This window comes from Zonotrichia leucophrys, chromosome 1A (assembly GCF_028769735.1).
Source record: "Zonotrichia leucophrys gambelii isolate GWCS_2022_RI chromosome 1A, RI_Zleu_2.0, whole genome shotgun sequence".
NCBI lineage: Eukaryota > Metazoa > Chordata > Aves > Passeriformes > Passerellidae > Zonotrichia > Zonotrichia leucophrys.
This window is the reverse complement of record NC_088170.1, coordinates 52,091,687-52,107,330: the sequence shown is the minus strand read 5'-3', so window position 1 is coordinate 52,107,330 and position 15,644 is coordinate 52,091,687. Positions and strand designations below refer to the sequence as shown.

Here is a 15,644-nt window from a genome sequence, read left to right as displayed (position 1 = left end):
CTTGTGGACTCTTCCTTCTTCTAATCTTTTCCATAGCACTTAATATCTTATGTTATCTTTCTGCTTCCTGATCTTGCAACACTTTTGCTTTTTTTCATATGGACTTGAAAACTTCAGTAACCACAATGAATTTTGAATTACTGAATGTATTCTTCAACCAAGAGACCCACCTAATGGGACACTTGTGTCACTTGCTTCAGAATGAAATAGATTAATTCATTCTTCTGGCTTTACCAGAAGTCTCTATAACCTTACAGTTTCATCTAATTTATATTCTTACTAAATGCATCCTGACAAGCAACAGATTTTCTGCTGGATCTGCTCAAATGACAAATCTACAATTTCTTAGCCAGGACTCTTGACTAATGAAAACCTTTATCTCCACCATGATTTTAAGAGGCTTCAGTTCTTTATTCTCTCTCTTCTGTCTAAGAGTCATATTTCCTTCTCCTCTCAACATCTTGAAAGTCATTTATGTTTCCCTTGGCCTCTCAATTCTGGCCTTTTTCATTTTAGTGAAAACAGTTTTTCTGTTTTCATTCCCATCTCGCCTTTTCTATTCATTTTCTCATGGAGCAAGTCTGTGTCTAAAATGCTCTTGCCTCATCTCCCCCTGTCCCCATGGTCTTATGTTACCTCCTTCACTTATTTCTGTACTTCAGATTTTGCCAAATGCAAGTTTGAAAATCGGAAATTGTTTGTGCTTCTGAGATTCTTCCTACAGGCAAACTCACATATGTGTTGACCACTGCCTACATTGGAGCACTGAGGTCTTCTCTCACCAGTCCTCTCTGTCCATAATTCATGAGTTAACACTCTGTGAAGCTTCCACTAATGGACAATGTAGATGCTAAAACCTCCACAACATCCAGTAATCCTGATGGTCTCAGCAAAACTTGAAAATGTTCTGGCTAAATGCTTCGCCACCATTACTGTCTTTTCCTACAAGCTCACAGCTTTAAAGAAATGAAACTTCTGGCTTAGCCTTCATGCTTCCATCTTCATGCCTCTATAAGCTTTTGTCTGGGTCAATGCTGCCAGCTCACTGAAGCTCAGCAGTTAGCTATTTTTCAGCTGTGATCAGTCAAAAGCTGGAAGATCTCTTAACACCATTAGCTGCAATGCCTAATTCTTACTCATGAAAGAAAGCTGTGATTTGAGAAGCTGGGCATATTCCAAAAAAAAAAAAAAAAAACCAAAAAAAAAAAACCCCAAAACAAAAACTAATAGAAAAGAGAGCTTTAAGCATATTACCTGAGAGGGACAACAGCTGGCAAGTGAATAAAAAGGAAAATAGTCTAAAATATTCTACTAACTCAATCATAACATTCCTAAAACTGACAGTGAATAGTCTTTCCTAAATCAATGAGAACATTAAAGTGTGTTTTTTTGGCACAACGTTTTTTGTATATTTTTTCTTTTTTTTTTTTAAGCTAGTAAATTTAAAGTTTACAATGTTTTTTGCTGGTAGATCAGTGAGTTTTTAGTTGGATTTGGTTGGATTATAATGCCTGTTTGCCTTAAGTAAGCAAACATGCAAATACATTTCTGTAAAGGCGAAAGTACTTTAAATACCAATGTAAATAACCTATTGCTGAATTCCAGAGATTTTATTACTGCATCATTTTTCAGCTAGATGTATATAAAAAGAGCTCTGGGTGTCCTCCTACAGAACAACTACATGGGTCATTTTTATTATTCTAATTCCTTTTATGCCCCAACTCCCTAATCCCCTCTTTTGTAGTGTCTCCACAACCTGCATCTCCTTTGGCAAAAGAGGAAACAAAGCAATCTCCAAATACTTACTTCAGAATTTATTTTTTTCAGAGCAGAACTTTTCTAAGGACTCTCCCATCTGCCTGTCCCCTATTTTCCTCTTATATGGAAGATCATGAATTTTCTTTCGTTACCTTAAATATTGTGTGTGGATGTGCTTTCTTAAAATGCAGGGGAAATTTTGGTTTTAACCCAAACTGAAAAAACAAGAGGACAGACAAATTCTCTCTTCTGTGCAGAGCCCTCCTGAAATGTTCTGGCATGTTTTCAACTTTCTGTCTTTAGCTAGACACAAAATTACCTTAAACGATATTGCTAGTTTGTCTTTTCATCTTTGTCAACTTGTTGACTTTTTACTTACAGGAAAGTATTCCTTCCTCCTTCCTCCCAAGAGTTTTGCTTGGTACAGCTCAAGACAAATACAAGTTCAGGATTATGAAATCCCTCAGAGGAGTAAGATGACTGCAACAAATGTCACGAAGGAAGATGAGTAACAAAACCAAATAAATGGATTCAACCATTTCAAAAGGCACTTTCAGCTTGATCTCAGGAAGGGATAGTAACATAGTTTTGTCAGGAAAACTACCAGTAGTCATAGCAGGCCTAGGAATAAATCATTACCTGGGTGCAATTTGGGGGTTCATTACTTAAATGAAATGAATCCAGTGTACATAACTGGAAGAATCAGTCCATTAGAGTCTCTTGCAAATAGTAGCTTAATAGACCTGGAAATATTATGTGGAGAGAGGACAGGAGAAATCAAAGTCATGACATCTGATTTATTTCATTAATTGCTCCTTTTGGTTTGTTTTGTTGTGAGGTTTTGTTTGTTTGCTTGTTTTAAGTTTGTTTTGTTTGGTTTGGGTTTTTTGCATGTCATAGAATCTCAGCAAAACCAGTAAGAGGATTAGAGCTTCATGTTATACTGCTGTTTTCAGAGCCCTCTAAATTGTGCATCCACCAAGAAATAAGAAGAATTGAAGGGCAGAATGACCAGCATTTGCAACCAAGACATGCTACAAAAAGGCGCTGCAGATTTTTACTTTCTTTGCACATGAAGAGATGACCTGTTCTCTGATCATGGCAGCTGCAAAGGGACACAATCATTCGACTCTAAACTCAAATGTTCATGCTGGGCTTGCTGTGTTCCTGTAACACCCTCAGGCACACGGTGTAATTGTTGGAGCTGTCCTGTGCAGGATGGGATAATCCATGAGAATCCCTTCCAACTAAGGATATTCTATGATTCTATGCTGAAACTGGGCATATGGCTGGAAATGGATTTCAGAGGTATAAAATTCCTTTGGGAATTCCATCTCTCCAAAGAAGCTCAAGGAATAGGTACTGTTGCAAAGCAAAAATCACAGGAGAGTTGCAAAGTGCCTTCTTTCCTCAGCAGAATGTCCAGGAAGCCATGCTCAGCATGTACAACTGCCTTTAACTGGGGTGTAAGTCCCTGTAATAGAAAAGAGCTGTAAAAATCCAGTCTTACATCATTGATACCAGAAGGTGCAATTCAGCTAGACTGATTGTAGCTCAGAAAGCAAAGGCTCAGTCTGCAACAAGTCAGAGGGGTTACTGTCATCAAATGACAGCTATTCAAAGAAAGTACTGGATAAAAAGCTGGTCACATGCTCTGTATGATGGAGTTTCCATGGCAGACTGTGCATATTTCTTTCAGGTACTTCTACACATGCACTGTTGATGCTCAGTTTTTTTCTGCGGAACTACTTGGAAATGTCCCATGCTGTTTGATAAAACCCAGATGGTAACCAGATGGCTACATATGACTCTTTGGAAATGCTACTACAGACTGGGACTAAGAAACTGAAATAAGTCTTACAAATACCTCCTTTTTTCCATGACTTCCATTAATAGGGAGAGAAGATTACAATACTATATTTCCTCTGGTAAATAACGTCAGATGTTGTGGGCATTTGTAGATCATTTTTCCATTTTAGGAAAAGTTAAAAAAAAAGGCTGACCCAGATTCAAGGCATTTTCCAATGATGACTAGTTTACTTACTTGATCCATCCTACAATGGCAAACTTGGGGCAGTTTTAAAGTTGAAATTACTATGAAAATCCATAAATATTACACTATCTTCAACAATACAACAAAATCTGCTCTAGCTCCTTCCTTTCTAAGAGCTCTCCCTCAGACCAGTTTAGCAGCCACTCCTCCGTTTCCTAAAGGGAGAGGTACAGGCTCACACCAGTAAGGGATGACATACAGCCTGTACCCCTCTCTAAATCACCACACTGTTCTCTAAACAACAGAAAACTCTCTTATTATACAGCTTTAGCATAACCTGTAACACCATACATCTTTCTCCATCTCACACCCATTGTTCTAGTTTGCTGTCAATGAAAATATGCTGATGTGAAGATTTAAAAATAAAAACGGGGCCTGGATTATTTAAGCATTGTTGGGCTAATATTCCTACAATGTCACAGAGAGTTCACATACCCCAGTTTCTACCTTCATGGAAGTAGTATGCTTTTGCATTAATTTCTTTTGGAAAATTCTTTATAGGGATTTCTTTGGCTCCAGATGGATTGTGTCTGCTCACTCTATTAATATTTCCCAATGTTGGTCAGTGATTTACTGTAAAGTTTCTGGTTTTGTCTAATTTTTCCCCTTCTGTTTTACCCTAGTGCAATCTTCTGTGTGATAAAACACAATAACATACCTTCATAATGATACCTGACAAGAACATTTCAATGTATCAGAGTTCATGGTACCAAAGCTTCTTGGCACCAAACTCTATATAATCTATGAGTAATAAATTAAGCAATTTCCATCTCTATAGGCAAAGCTCACACTTTTTTGGTTTGTAGCTAAACACATTAAATATTTATTGGGAAAAAACAATTAGATAATGCATGTGCATTGATAGGAAAATGTACATACATAACTCATGAGACAGAGAAGCACAGGAATAGAGGGGATACATCTGTAATGGGGAATACATTTAAATGCAGGAAAATATTACCACTCAGAATAAGAACAAATAGGCTCTTTTAAGATATCATAATTGTCATTCTGATGGGAGAAGCCAGTCATCACAATTACATTCATTGCACCTGAAAGATTTGGTAGGAATTCACCAGGATCTAGTTTATGCTAATATTTTTCTGAGGTATTTTTAACTGTTAATGAACTCCTGTCAGAAGGTTCATTATTTCACAATTACATTATTTTTAATAACACAAATTTTAATGAGTTTTTCCCCCTTCTTGAATATTTACTCTCTGGGTGTTCTTCATTGCCCACCGTTCTGTGTTTCAAACTGTTCAGTCTTATGGAACAGAATGCAATAAAATGAACAGGGAAGAGCCAGAGGCTCTCTGGAAAATTGCCACTGAAGCATTTTTTAATGTTTTCGTGCTGCCATCTTGAGTACAAGTATTAAAACTACATTTTTTCTGCACTCAAGCAACCAGGCCTTTGCTTTCTTCCTTTAACACATCATCTTGCCTGCTTGAATGGGGGTTTCAAATATGGCCAAATTAAATCAACTGTGCACTTCATATACAAAAATGTCAGTGAGTGAAGGTAACCAAGTCATCTCTGATGATTGCTCAACACTACCGAAACATCATGTTGAACAAACAGAAACTGGTACTAGACATTAAGATGATTATTTACCATAGGTTTTTTTTCACCCAAACCCAGGAAATACATTTAAACACTATTTGTTTTCTTTTTCAATATGAAGATATTTTTTTAAGTCTCTGGACTCCAGGAATATGATGAGAGAATACTGGTTGATAAGTACTGAACATTCATTCCCCCTTATTTTCATATTCTCACATTTTACATAACGCTGTGTTCTGGTCATTTTCTGTCCCTTTCTTCAAGAATTAAGGATTAACCCCACAATATCTAGCTTCCATTGTCCAAACTGCTCCATGATTTTGAGATTAACATGTCCTGATTCTCAGGAAGTTTTCAGCCGCTTGCTATGCCTTGTGCTACCTTCAGGACAGCCTGGCTGCTGGCTGAGATGGTGGCTTAGTTAATTACTGCTTATCATTTGAATCTTGCAGCTCATAAAGGCCCATTGAAATGGTTGATCCTGTGTTCACAAGGACTCTTTCAGTGTAGCATGATAATGGCTGTTCATTGATAGATGTGTATGAGCATAAAGGCTTACAGTTCTCATTTCTCAAAGCCCTGGCTGATGGTGTATCACCTGATCTTGATATGAATCAAGATCTTCAGAGATTTCCAGATATAAAATGGGAATAAGGTCTATATTCTCTATGGTATAGTGATTTGATAAAGCTTTTTGCCCTTCAAGAAGCAGTATTCATAAACAGATAATCCCTTTCAGGAAAAAACAAAACCCAAACAACTTAGGTATATTAAAGGAAAGGCTTGTATACAAGGAAAAGCCATATTTTAGGACTGAAAATATTAAAAGATTTCACCTGGCAAGTTCCCCATTGTTTTCCCAGTCAAATATAATGACAGCTTTTATAAAATCATTATGATTTTTGTGGTCATTCTGGCTTTGTAATAAAGAACAGATGAACAGATACATTTTCTTAATCAGTCCTTCTTTGCTTAAGTGACACACAGAGCTCAAATTATATTCCTGTCTGCCTATTTTATTTGTGATTGTGCTTAAGGCAGGCACAAAATTATGATTAGACTTTACACATATAATCAGGCAATACTTGACTGAGTGGGCAGAAGAGACAGATAGATCATTATATCCTTATATATCCTTATCATCCAAAAGAAAAGAAGAATGGAAAAATTCTTTACAGGTACATTCGGGACCATGGAAAAAGCTTCCCAAAGAAGATAACAAGCATTGTCCTGAAAACATACGGTATCAGGTTCACAGCAATGGGTCACATTTAGGCATATTTCACTGTACCTCAGCATCTGTGGCACACCTTCAAATGCTCTTGTCATTAATCCTTTAATTTCAAAACCACCTATCTTCTTTTCATTTGCCTTTTTTGTTTTTTGTTAAAAGTTTGCTTGAAAGTAAACCAATTTTCTCAACTGCCTGTATTGGAGAGTCCAAAGAAGAATAAGATAAAGATGCTTAGAATCAGAATGTGAAGAAAGTGTTATAGTTAAATCTAAGGAAGAAAAATCAAATGGATCAAATGAAGATTTTCAAAATAGTCTTCCACTGTGTAAAACAGCTTTTAGTAGAGAAGATGATTATAAAATTAAGAAAATTTTTATTCTACTGACACAACTGGCTAATTAGGATAATAAAGCACAGAAGGCCAAGAATGCTATGAAATCTCCAGCATCTGGATAAAAGAATCCCGTCTTACCCTTTCTCTTACCTAATTCTGTGATGTCTAGTTGAGGACGCACTGAACTCCCAGTAATTTTCAGACCATTTGATTTACTACTCAGCAATTTCAATCTGGATAAAATGATAAGCTGTATATAAACACATTTCATTTACATAGCAGGTTTTGGTGGTGGGGGGGGGGGGTAGGGGGGGCTAGACATGTGAGAAGCTTCCTACATATCCAGCAGAGCCAATGGACAAGGAGGAGGCCTTTACCACCTCAGGGGGATAACAGAGCAAAGAGAGATTAAAAACCCCACCTGCTCAACTACAGTTGGAGAGAGGAGTGAAAATATGTGAGAAACAGCCCTGCAGACACCAAGGTCAGTGAAGGAAGATGGGGAGGCAGGAGGTGCTCCAGGCCCCAGAGCTGGGATTCCCCTGGTGCAGCCCATGGGGAGGCAGCTGTGCCCCTGCAGCCCAGGGAGGAGCAGGGGGAGCAGAGATCCACCTGCAGCCCTGGAGGAGCCCAGCCCAGAGCAGGTGGGTGCCCAAAGGAGGCTGTGACACCCAAGAACAGCCTGTGGCGGAGCAGGCTCCTGTCAAGGTCTCTTGAGCAATGGAGAGAGAAGCCCACAATGGAGCAGGTTTGCCAGTAGGAATTGTGATCCCATGGGGGGGGCTCACACTGGAGCAGTCTATTCCTGAAGAATTGCACCTTCTGGAAAAGATCCACACTGGAGCAGTTCAGGAAGAACAGCAGCCCGTGGAAGGACACACCGGAGAAGATCATGGAGTCTGTCTCCCTCTTTTCCTCTGGAGGAGGAAAAGAAGGTGAAGCATCCATCTCCCAGAGCAAGAAGGAGCAGCAGGGACACCGTGTGATGAGCTGGCCACAGTTCACATTCCCTTGTCCCCCTGGACTGCTGCAGGGGAGGAGACAGACACCTCAGGAATTAAATTAAACCTGGGAAGAATGGAAGGGTGGCGAGAAAGTGTTTTGGTTTTATTTTTTATTATCCTCCTCTGATTTGATTGGTAAGAAATTAATTTTCTCCAAGTCTGTTTTGCTCATGACAGTAATTGATGAGTGAGCTCTTCCAGTTCTAACCTCGACCCATAAACCTTTTGCTATTTTTTCTCTCCCCATCTAGCTGAGGAGGCAAGTGACAGAGCAGCTTTGATGGATAACTGGCAATAAGCAAGGGTAAACCCTTAGCAACAAGGAACCTTAAAATGAAGGGAGGAGGTACAATCACAAAAATACAAGAAGAAGCTTAGAGATGCACATTGAAGTGATCTATAAATCTGTTTTCACCATGTGCTGCAGATTCAAACAAGAACATTGAGGTCAAATTAGTGAAACATCGGGAGGAGTGTGTAAACTACAGTGAAAATGGTGGCAATTTCCCCTCTGCTGAGAGCTGGTGAGAAACAGAATCCAACTAACCTTCAAGGAAACTGCCAGGCTACATAGGATAAAGTCAAGTCCTAGACTTCTACTAACATATATTGACTCTTAAGTGACACAATAAAGATGCTACATTGATTCTTTTGTAGTATTTTTTCCCTGGGGAAAGACAGAGGCTAGGAAGTTTGCGAAAAGGGAGTCACACAAACAAATGCTGTCTGAAATGTTCTGAATTACTTGGCTCAGTATTATTAATTTTCAAGATTAAAAAAGCAATATCACAGATTACCAAGCAAAAAGGAAAATGGAGCTAAGAAAACCCAAACACTAAGCAGCATCCAAATCCTCTTCAAACAGAAGGAGCAAGGGAATAATTCTCTACAGGGCACCAATGGGTAGACTTCCATAGGAAAAAATGTAGACAAATATTCAAGCCATAATTGTCTGCAGGAAATCATGGAAATAGTGAGAATGCAGGTTGTCATGATTTAAGACTCCATTATCTGCTCTTTATTTATACTCTCTTAACTTTCATTTTTAGAGTGGAAAATGGATATAGACAACTGAGGAAGTGAGAATGAACCGTAATTTTAAATATCACATGTCTAATTAGGCTATGTGCAACCCAAATATTAAGTTTTATATGAAACTAGTTTAATTACAAGTTGTTACCTTTCTTCACAAATATGAGAAATATGATTGGTGGTGTTTTTGATCAAAGAACAATGTTTGTGGACACTGTCATGGGAGAGGAGCTGTTGAGCACCAATGCTTTCTGAAGGTAAAGTCTCATCTGACATTTGAGAGACATTTCTGGAAAGCTCTATTCCCGTTTTGACAGGGGTGCAGGGCAGCCATCCTGCTGTGCTCTAGAGAGAGACACTTGATGGTGCTGTTGCACTGCAGGCAGCAGAGCCTCGGGAAGCTGCCCCAGCTCCTGCTCTGCATCATCGGTGTGGCTGCACCCGTGCCAGGACTCCTGCACCCCACAGCTGGCACTGCCGCCTAATAAATACACTGAGCAACCCATATGCTACAGACCCCGCTGGAACAAGGAACAGCTTAGGCTTAGTTTGAAGTCATTTAAACAAATCCACTGCTATGAGTGCAACCCCAGGTAGCTGGATGTGGCTTTAAATTAGGGTGTCCCAGGTATCGTAGTGCACTGGTAACTGATGCTCAAAATGTGCAGCTCCTGGGAGCAGGTACTGTAAAATTTCACTGGAAATTGCTTCAGCTCTGTGCATACTCTGCCACATGACAAGATCCATAATTTTTCTAAGTCATCACCACCCTCTTACACTTGTTTCACATTGGGTGGTAAAAAAGGTGAGACAAGGTTTAAAAAAGAACACACAAAGGTACCCAGCCAGCCAGCTCTGATGTTCTGGATAATGTCTATTAGATGTTCTTGCATTGCAGTCCCAGTCTGTGCATGCACAAAGGTCAGACACAGGTGTCTGAACATTTTTGGATACCCTGTCCTCCACTGACCTGATCTCCATTTCCCCACAAGTCATCATTAATATGTAAATGATTATGAGCAAAAAGGCATCTGGCTCACTTCACCAGCTGTTGTCATTATCTTGCAAGAGTTCTACTATCAGTACATTGCAAGGGTTCCATATTGCTACAGTTTCGTGCCTACAAGAAGCATCAAGGAGGTATCTCCTCCAGACACTGACTCTTCCTTGCCCTCACAGCAGCCAACTGACTCCAGGGCTCCTCAACCAACCAATCCACTCTTTTATAACACTCTTCTTATTGGCTACAGGTGTGGCCTGTTAAACTCAGGCCTGCTCCTAATCTTTAATAATTAACCCAGCTGCAACTCTTTGGGGGTAAGATTCTATACTACCTTTATTTACTTATATTCTATCCCCCTACAACCAACTGCTCAGTTGCTACTATGCTCCTTCTAACCAGAGCTCTAGACCTGAGCAGATCTAAATACCTCCTTCTGCATTTAATAACTAATCGATGGTAAGATCTGGACTGTAGTTGCCAGACTAAAGCTTAATCCACATAAAAGTCAAGATAATGTGAGATTGACAAGATAATGGAAAATCTAGAAAGAATTTCTGTGAATTTATGATATAGCAGTACATTATTTGAAGTCTGTGTAGCTGCTTGGTCATTTCTAGATGGCCTTAGATGACAAAAGTTCCTCTAAAGACCTCTTTCTAACTTTGTGGTTGCTTTTGGAATAAATTAGGTTCCCTAATATGTTATGAATAAGGCAAACACAAGTAATTTTGTGGGCTGTTTAGCCAGAAAGTCTGTGATTTACTAAACTGGATCCTTTGTTTGCGGGCACATTTAAATTTTTCCATACCAAAAGCTGCAATTGTGAGGTACAGCTAGCACCAGATTTGTTTGCAGGTCAGACTTTTAACCTCTCTCTGTCCTGGCCAAACACAGAGTTTATTCGCCCCATCAGTTTTAATCTGCAATTCCTCCAGTGGCGTGTGTTGTGTAGTAGGTCTGTATTGTAAAACACAACTCTTGTGAATGCTATGGTTTACACTTTCAGTCTTAAACTGCAGCCAGTTAAATTTTCACACATTGTCAAAAGAAGCCACCACAATAGAAATAAATTCCCAGCAGCAGCACCCCATATAAACATGATTGCCTTTGCTGCTTTAAGCACAAATAGACTTCCATGGTAGACACTTTAATTTGCTGGAGTCCAGTAGCTAATTCTAGCAGCAGCCACTAGGAGATATTTCAACACATCAAGAATCCCTAAGTCTGTGTGAAATACTGCAGGGAAAGTAAACTTGCAGTCCAAATTCTTTCAGAGACTTTCCCTCAGAGAATGCTTTATTGTCCAGAGGGCAGTCAGGGATTGAACAATCAAACTAAAAACCACAGAGCACACAAGGGAGGCAGAAAGGGAACACACCTTTTCTAAACCCACTTCCCCTTTCTTTTATAATCTATCCTCCAGCTTTTAGGACAGACCATTGGGTCCTAGTAACCCTCTACTAATAGAATGCTGTTATCCACTATGTTGCCCAGAGAGGAAGTTTCTTTTCAGTTGTAAAGATTTTTTACAGTCATAAACTCAGCTGTCTATAACTCTATTACCTGATTTTAATAAAAAATATTTCCTTAATTTAAATCTAATGAGCATAAAATGCTCATTTTCCCCAGTTTGCTTTCTTTCAGTTCACATCACTAAACTTTTTTTCAGGCTTGACTTGATCCCACCTGACTCTCTTCCTATCTTTCCTTTAAACCCCCTCCTGAGCAGAGCTTTGCCATAAAGACAGAAAATAACTAATGGATAATAAAATCCCTCTAATCAGTTACTAAATGCTGAGTTTTACAGCTTATAAGGAAAGGATTCCATGTACCACAAAGCTTGTACAGAAATATTTGCAGCATCAATGACACCAGTGATTTTGCAGATTGCTGGGGCAAACTTTTTCTTTAATTTGACATAGCTGTGTGTAGAGCCTTTACTCATTGGAAAGATCCTTTTCTTACACTTGGAAAGGTTTTTTGTTAAAAAATACTGAAAAAATGCAAAGAAATGTAAAGCATCCTCAATTTATTGGCATAGAGTTTCTTTTCATTACTAGCTAAGCAAATACACCGAAATTTAAGTATATAAGTACAGGGGCAGGACTTCTTCGGTCCTTATGTTAAAAAGGCTTTCAGTTCTATTGCTATAAAATGGACTGAAATTCTTCTGAAGGTAACCTAGAAGTGTATGAATACTACTTAATTATTACAATAAGTGTGGTTTAATATCATAATAATGAAATGCATAAACCACAGCTATCAAGATGATGTAATAAGTGAAAGTTCCATTGTTGTGTTTTCTCATGCCATTGCCCTGGTTGAGCCTCGACTTACGCTCCAAGCAGATTTCTCTAGCTCTCCTTTGCTTTCTGGATTTTATATTGGGTTTTTCCCTTGCCTCCATCTGTGGATGAAAAGCACTCTCAGAAAAATGGCTGCTTAGCCCCAGGTTAGAGCTGCAGCTCTCATCTGCAGAAACAGAAATCCCTCAAAAGACACTGCCAGGAAATTGGAGTTGCTATCAGTGCTGAGGTTTCACTTCCCCAGATGTACAACCTGCTGGTGGCTGTTTCCTCCAGCTGTTGACTGGAGGCTGACCTTGCTGGACACACACCAGGGCTCAGGAGGAGCATATAACACAGAATCATGTGACACACATCATATAACACAGAATTCTGTGATTTACAATTCATCTGACTGTGCTGATGGGCTTAAATTTGGTCAAGAAACAGCTGTGCACACTACCTGAAATGTTTTAATTATTAGTTAAATTTAATGCTTTAAATGTGCTGGCAGCTGTGGTGAGCTAATCTACCAGATGACATTGTGATACCTTTGCAACCAACCATTTCCTCAATGAGGTGGCGGCCTGGTTTTGGGTGGTGGGCTTCTTAGGGGTGTCAACTGCAGTTTCCCATGTCCCCAGTCTCAGCTAACTTTTAAACCACCTTGTGTCAACCATTTCCTCAGTTTCCTCACTTTGCTTCTGTTCTTTACTGGGGTGGACACAGCTCCTCACAGCCCCTGAGCAGGGACAGTGAAGCTGCAGCCCCTAAGACCCCTGCAGCTCTGTGGTGCCAAACAGAGGCGGCAGCAGCTGACTTGGCTTACATCAGTCTCTTGGACAGAGCAAGAAAGACGTAAAGAGAGGAAAGGGCAGAACTCTCATGATTTCAACTCTCCCAGAGGTGCAGGAAGATGGCTGCCCTTTTGTGTAAAAAGGAATTTGTAGAAAGGAGGCCAGGACCAGGTCACAAGGGCTGCCCACATGCCCTGGTGGAATCAGCCTCAGTGCAAACTGCAGGCTGTTGCTACCCCATCAATGCTTTACCAGGCAGTTGAAATAATGAGAAGTAAACAGCAGTAGTGACAAGGGAAGATAAGTTTTCCTTCCCTGCAGATACCTAGTTAGAATATTTTAATTTCTTAAATGACAACCCTCTCACAGCAATACATTGCTTTATTGGGGAGGAGGGCTGCACCTCCCTTTCCAAAGCCTAAGTTTATGCTTTAGGTTGGTTTTTGAAAAACAAAAAAAAAGATTTCAAAAAGTGTGTAGGTGTTGTCATATATATTGCAAGAGTTCTATTGTCAGTACATTCCATATTGCTAGAGCTTCATACCTCCTTGATGCTTCTTGTAGGCAGCTTCTCTAGGTACTGACGCTTCCTTATCCTCACAGTAGCCAATTAACTCCTGATCCCACCAATCCACTCTTTTATAACACTCTTCTTATTGGCTACAGGTGTGGCTTGTTAACATCAGGCCTGCTCCTAATCTTTAGCAATTGGCTCAGCTGCAACTCTTTAGGGGGTAAGATTATACCACCTTCATATACCCTATACCACCTTCACACCCCTATACCACCTTCATTTACCCATACTTTATCTCCCTACATTTAGGTCTTTTTTCATTTAATTACCAAAAAAACCCCAAACCAAAACAACCAACCCCAAAACCCCAACAAAAGAAACAACTAATGTTCTCACAAGGAAGTTTTATCACAGATTTCAAGAGAAAGCAGAGGCAGGTCAAGTGCTTCTGAAAATCATGTGTGAATATTTTGGTACTTGCTGCGTGTGTCTGCCCTGCACCATTCAGGGGATGTTCACACAGGGCTGCTGCCTCTATAAGAAAAGTGAGAAATAATGGGAGCACCTGAACCTATACTGGAGCAGTGACAAATCCTGGAGTATCATTTCCATGTGCCTGAGATCTGTCAGCCAGAACTGCAGCTGGGGAAAGATCTGTTATCCAATCTTATACAAGGAAATCCAATTTCACTCTGGAAATTGTTCCATTTCAGGAAGCTTGGAGAAAGGATTTTTATTATATGCCTGCAACAGCTGTGTGTTTTTTCCCAAATTACCCTGGCATATAGAAAATAGTACTGAATGTGTGTGAGGGGTAAGTCATATGTGCCCAGTGTAGAAACACCAGACCTTGTGAGTCTGTATTTGATGTGTCCCTATGCAGATTGAGTCAGCACTATGAACACAGACTCTGACTGGAATAGCTCATCGCTGACTCACGTGTCAGGAAAGAATTTTGCATATACTTTTCAACAGATGTGGCTGAGACTTCTTTAAACTTACATAGGGAAACCCAATGGGCTCTCCAAATCTCCTCAGCAGGCACATACCAGTGTCTTCACAGTGTTACAGATACTATTTGCTGCTATCTGCATCATTCTGCCTAAATAAATGGCTTCCTTTGTGAGGCTTTTATAGGCTGGAGGTTTATGGATGACTAAGATCTGGAAACCAAATACTATTTAAGTTAGGCTGTTGCTAGCTGAAGGTGGGAGGGGCGTGGAAGAATGAATTCATTTATGTAGAAGCACATATAATCTTAAATTATGGTGCTTATTTCTGGAGCCTTAGGTAAAGGCTGGAGAAAAAAAATAAAATGCAAGACTTTGCATTCACAATCCTTTTCTCCACTCTGTTACAATGCAAGAATGCAGCTGTAATCTCTCACCTTATTTAGTTCTGATATATTTCCTCATATTCCTTTTTCTACTTAACTGGTGCTGTGATTTTTTGATTCAGCCAAAGCACTGTCCATTCTCTGCTCATCCTCCCTTTACCTTATCAGCTTGCCTTGTGTAGGATATATCTCCAGGAGACCCCGTATGGCATCTTCCAGCTCCCAGGCTGACTGAACACATTTGTCTTGGGCCATTTTAACACAGCAGTCAAGAGAGACAAGGAGGTACCAGAGAGTCCATCAGAGGGCTGGCTCCCTCCCAGGTCAGTGCAAGGGGATGTGACCAAGACATGGTGTTATGCATTACCACCTTACATAATTGCCAGAGGTGGGGAAAAGGGACTCCCACTCTCACTTCCAGGAAGAAGGGCATCTCTTTCCAGTGGAGCAAAGTGTGGTGGGGTGGAGAACCCATCAGCCATGGTTGATTGTCTTGGGGTCATGATGTGTGGGGTCAGGCTTGGTGAGCATTTTGCATGTAAATCACCCTCTACCTGTACACTTTTTGAGTTAATACTGGTGGTCTTACTGTTTGTCTTATCTCGTTGCTGTTTCCAGCAAACTGTTCTTATCTCAGTCTGTGATCTCTGTTTTTTGTGTTTCCCATTGGAGGCGGGAGGGGAACAGCCTATAGTTTTCTTTTTAATGGGAGTACTAAACTGGGGAAT

General features: G+C 40.0%; 1 long non-coding RNA gene across 3 annotated transcripts; it reads right to left on the bottom strand.

The window, feature by feature from the left end:
- Positions 1 to 1,748: 1,748 nt before the first annotated feature.
- On the bottom strand, positions 1,749 to 13,663 carry LOC135457874 (uncharacterized). 3 transcript variants are annotated; one of them, XR_010442791.1, is made up of 5 exons: positions 13,611 to 13,663; positions 7,765 to 7,972; positions 7,096 to 7,178; positions 6,669 to 6,803; positions 1,749 to 3,232 (listed from the first exon to the last, which is right to left on the bottom strand). It is a non-coding gene; the product is annotated as an uncharacterized LOC135457874 (long non-coding RNA). The 3 variants fall into 3 exon arrangements; XR_010442789.1 differs by lacking the exon at positions 1,749 to 3,232 and having other exon boundaries at positions 4,657 to 6,803; XR_010442794.1 differs by lacking the exon at positions 1,749 to 3,232 and having other exon boundaries at positions 4,657 to 6,803; positions 7,765 to 7,862; positions 13,611 to 13,654.
- Positions 13,664 to 15,644: the final 1,981 nt, after the last annotated feature.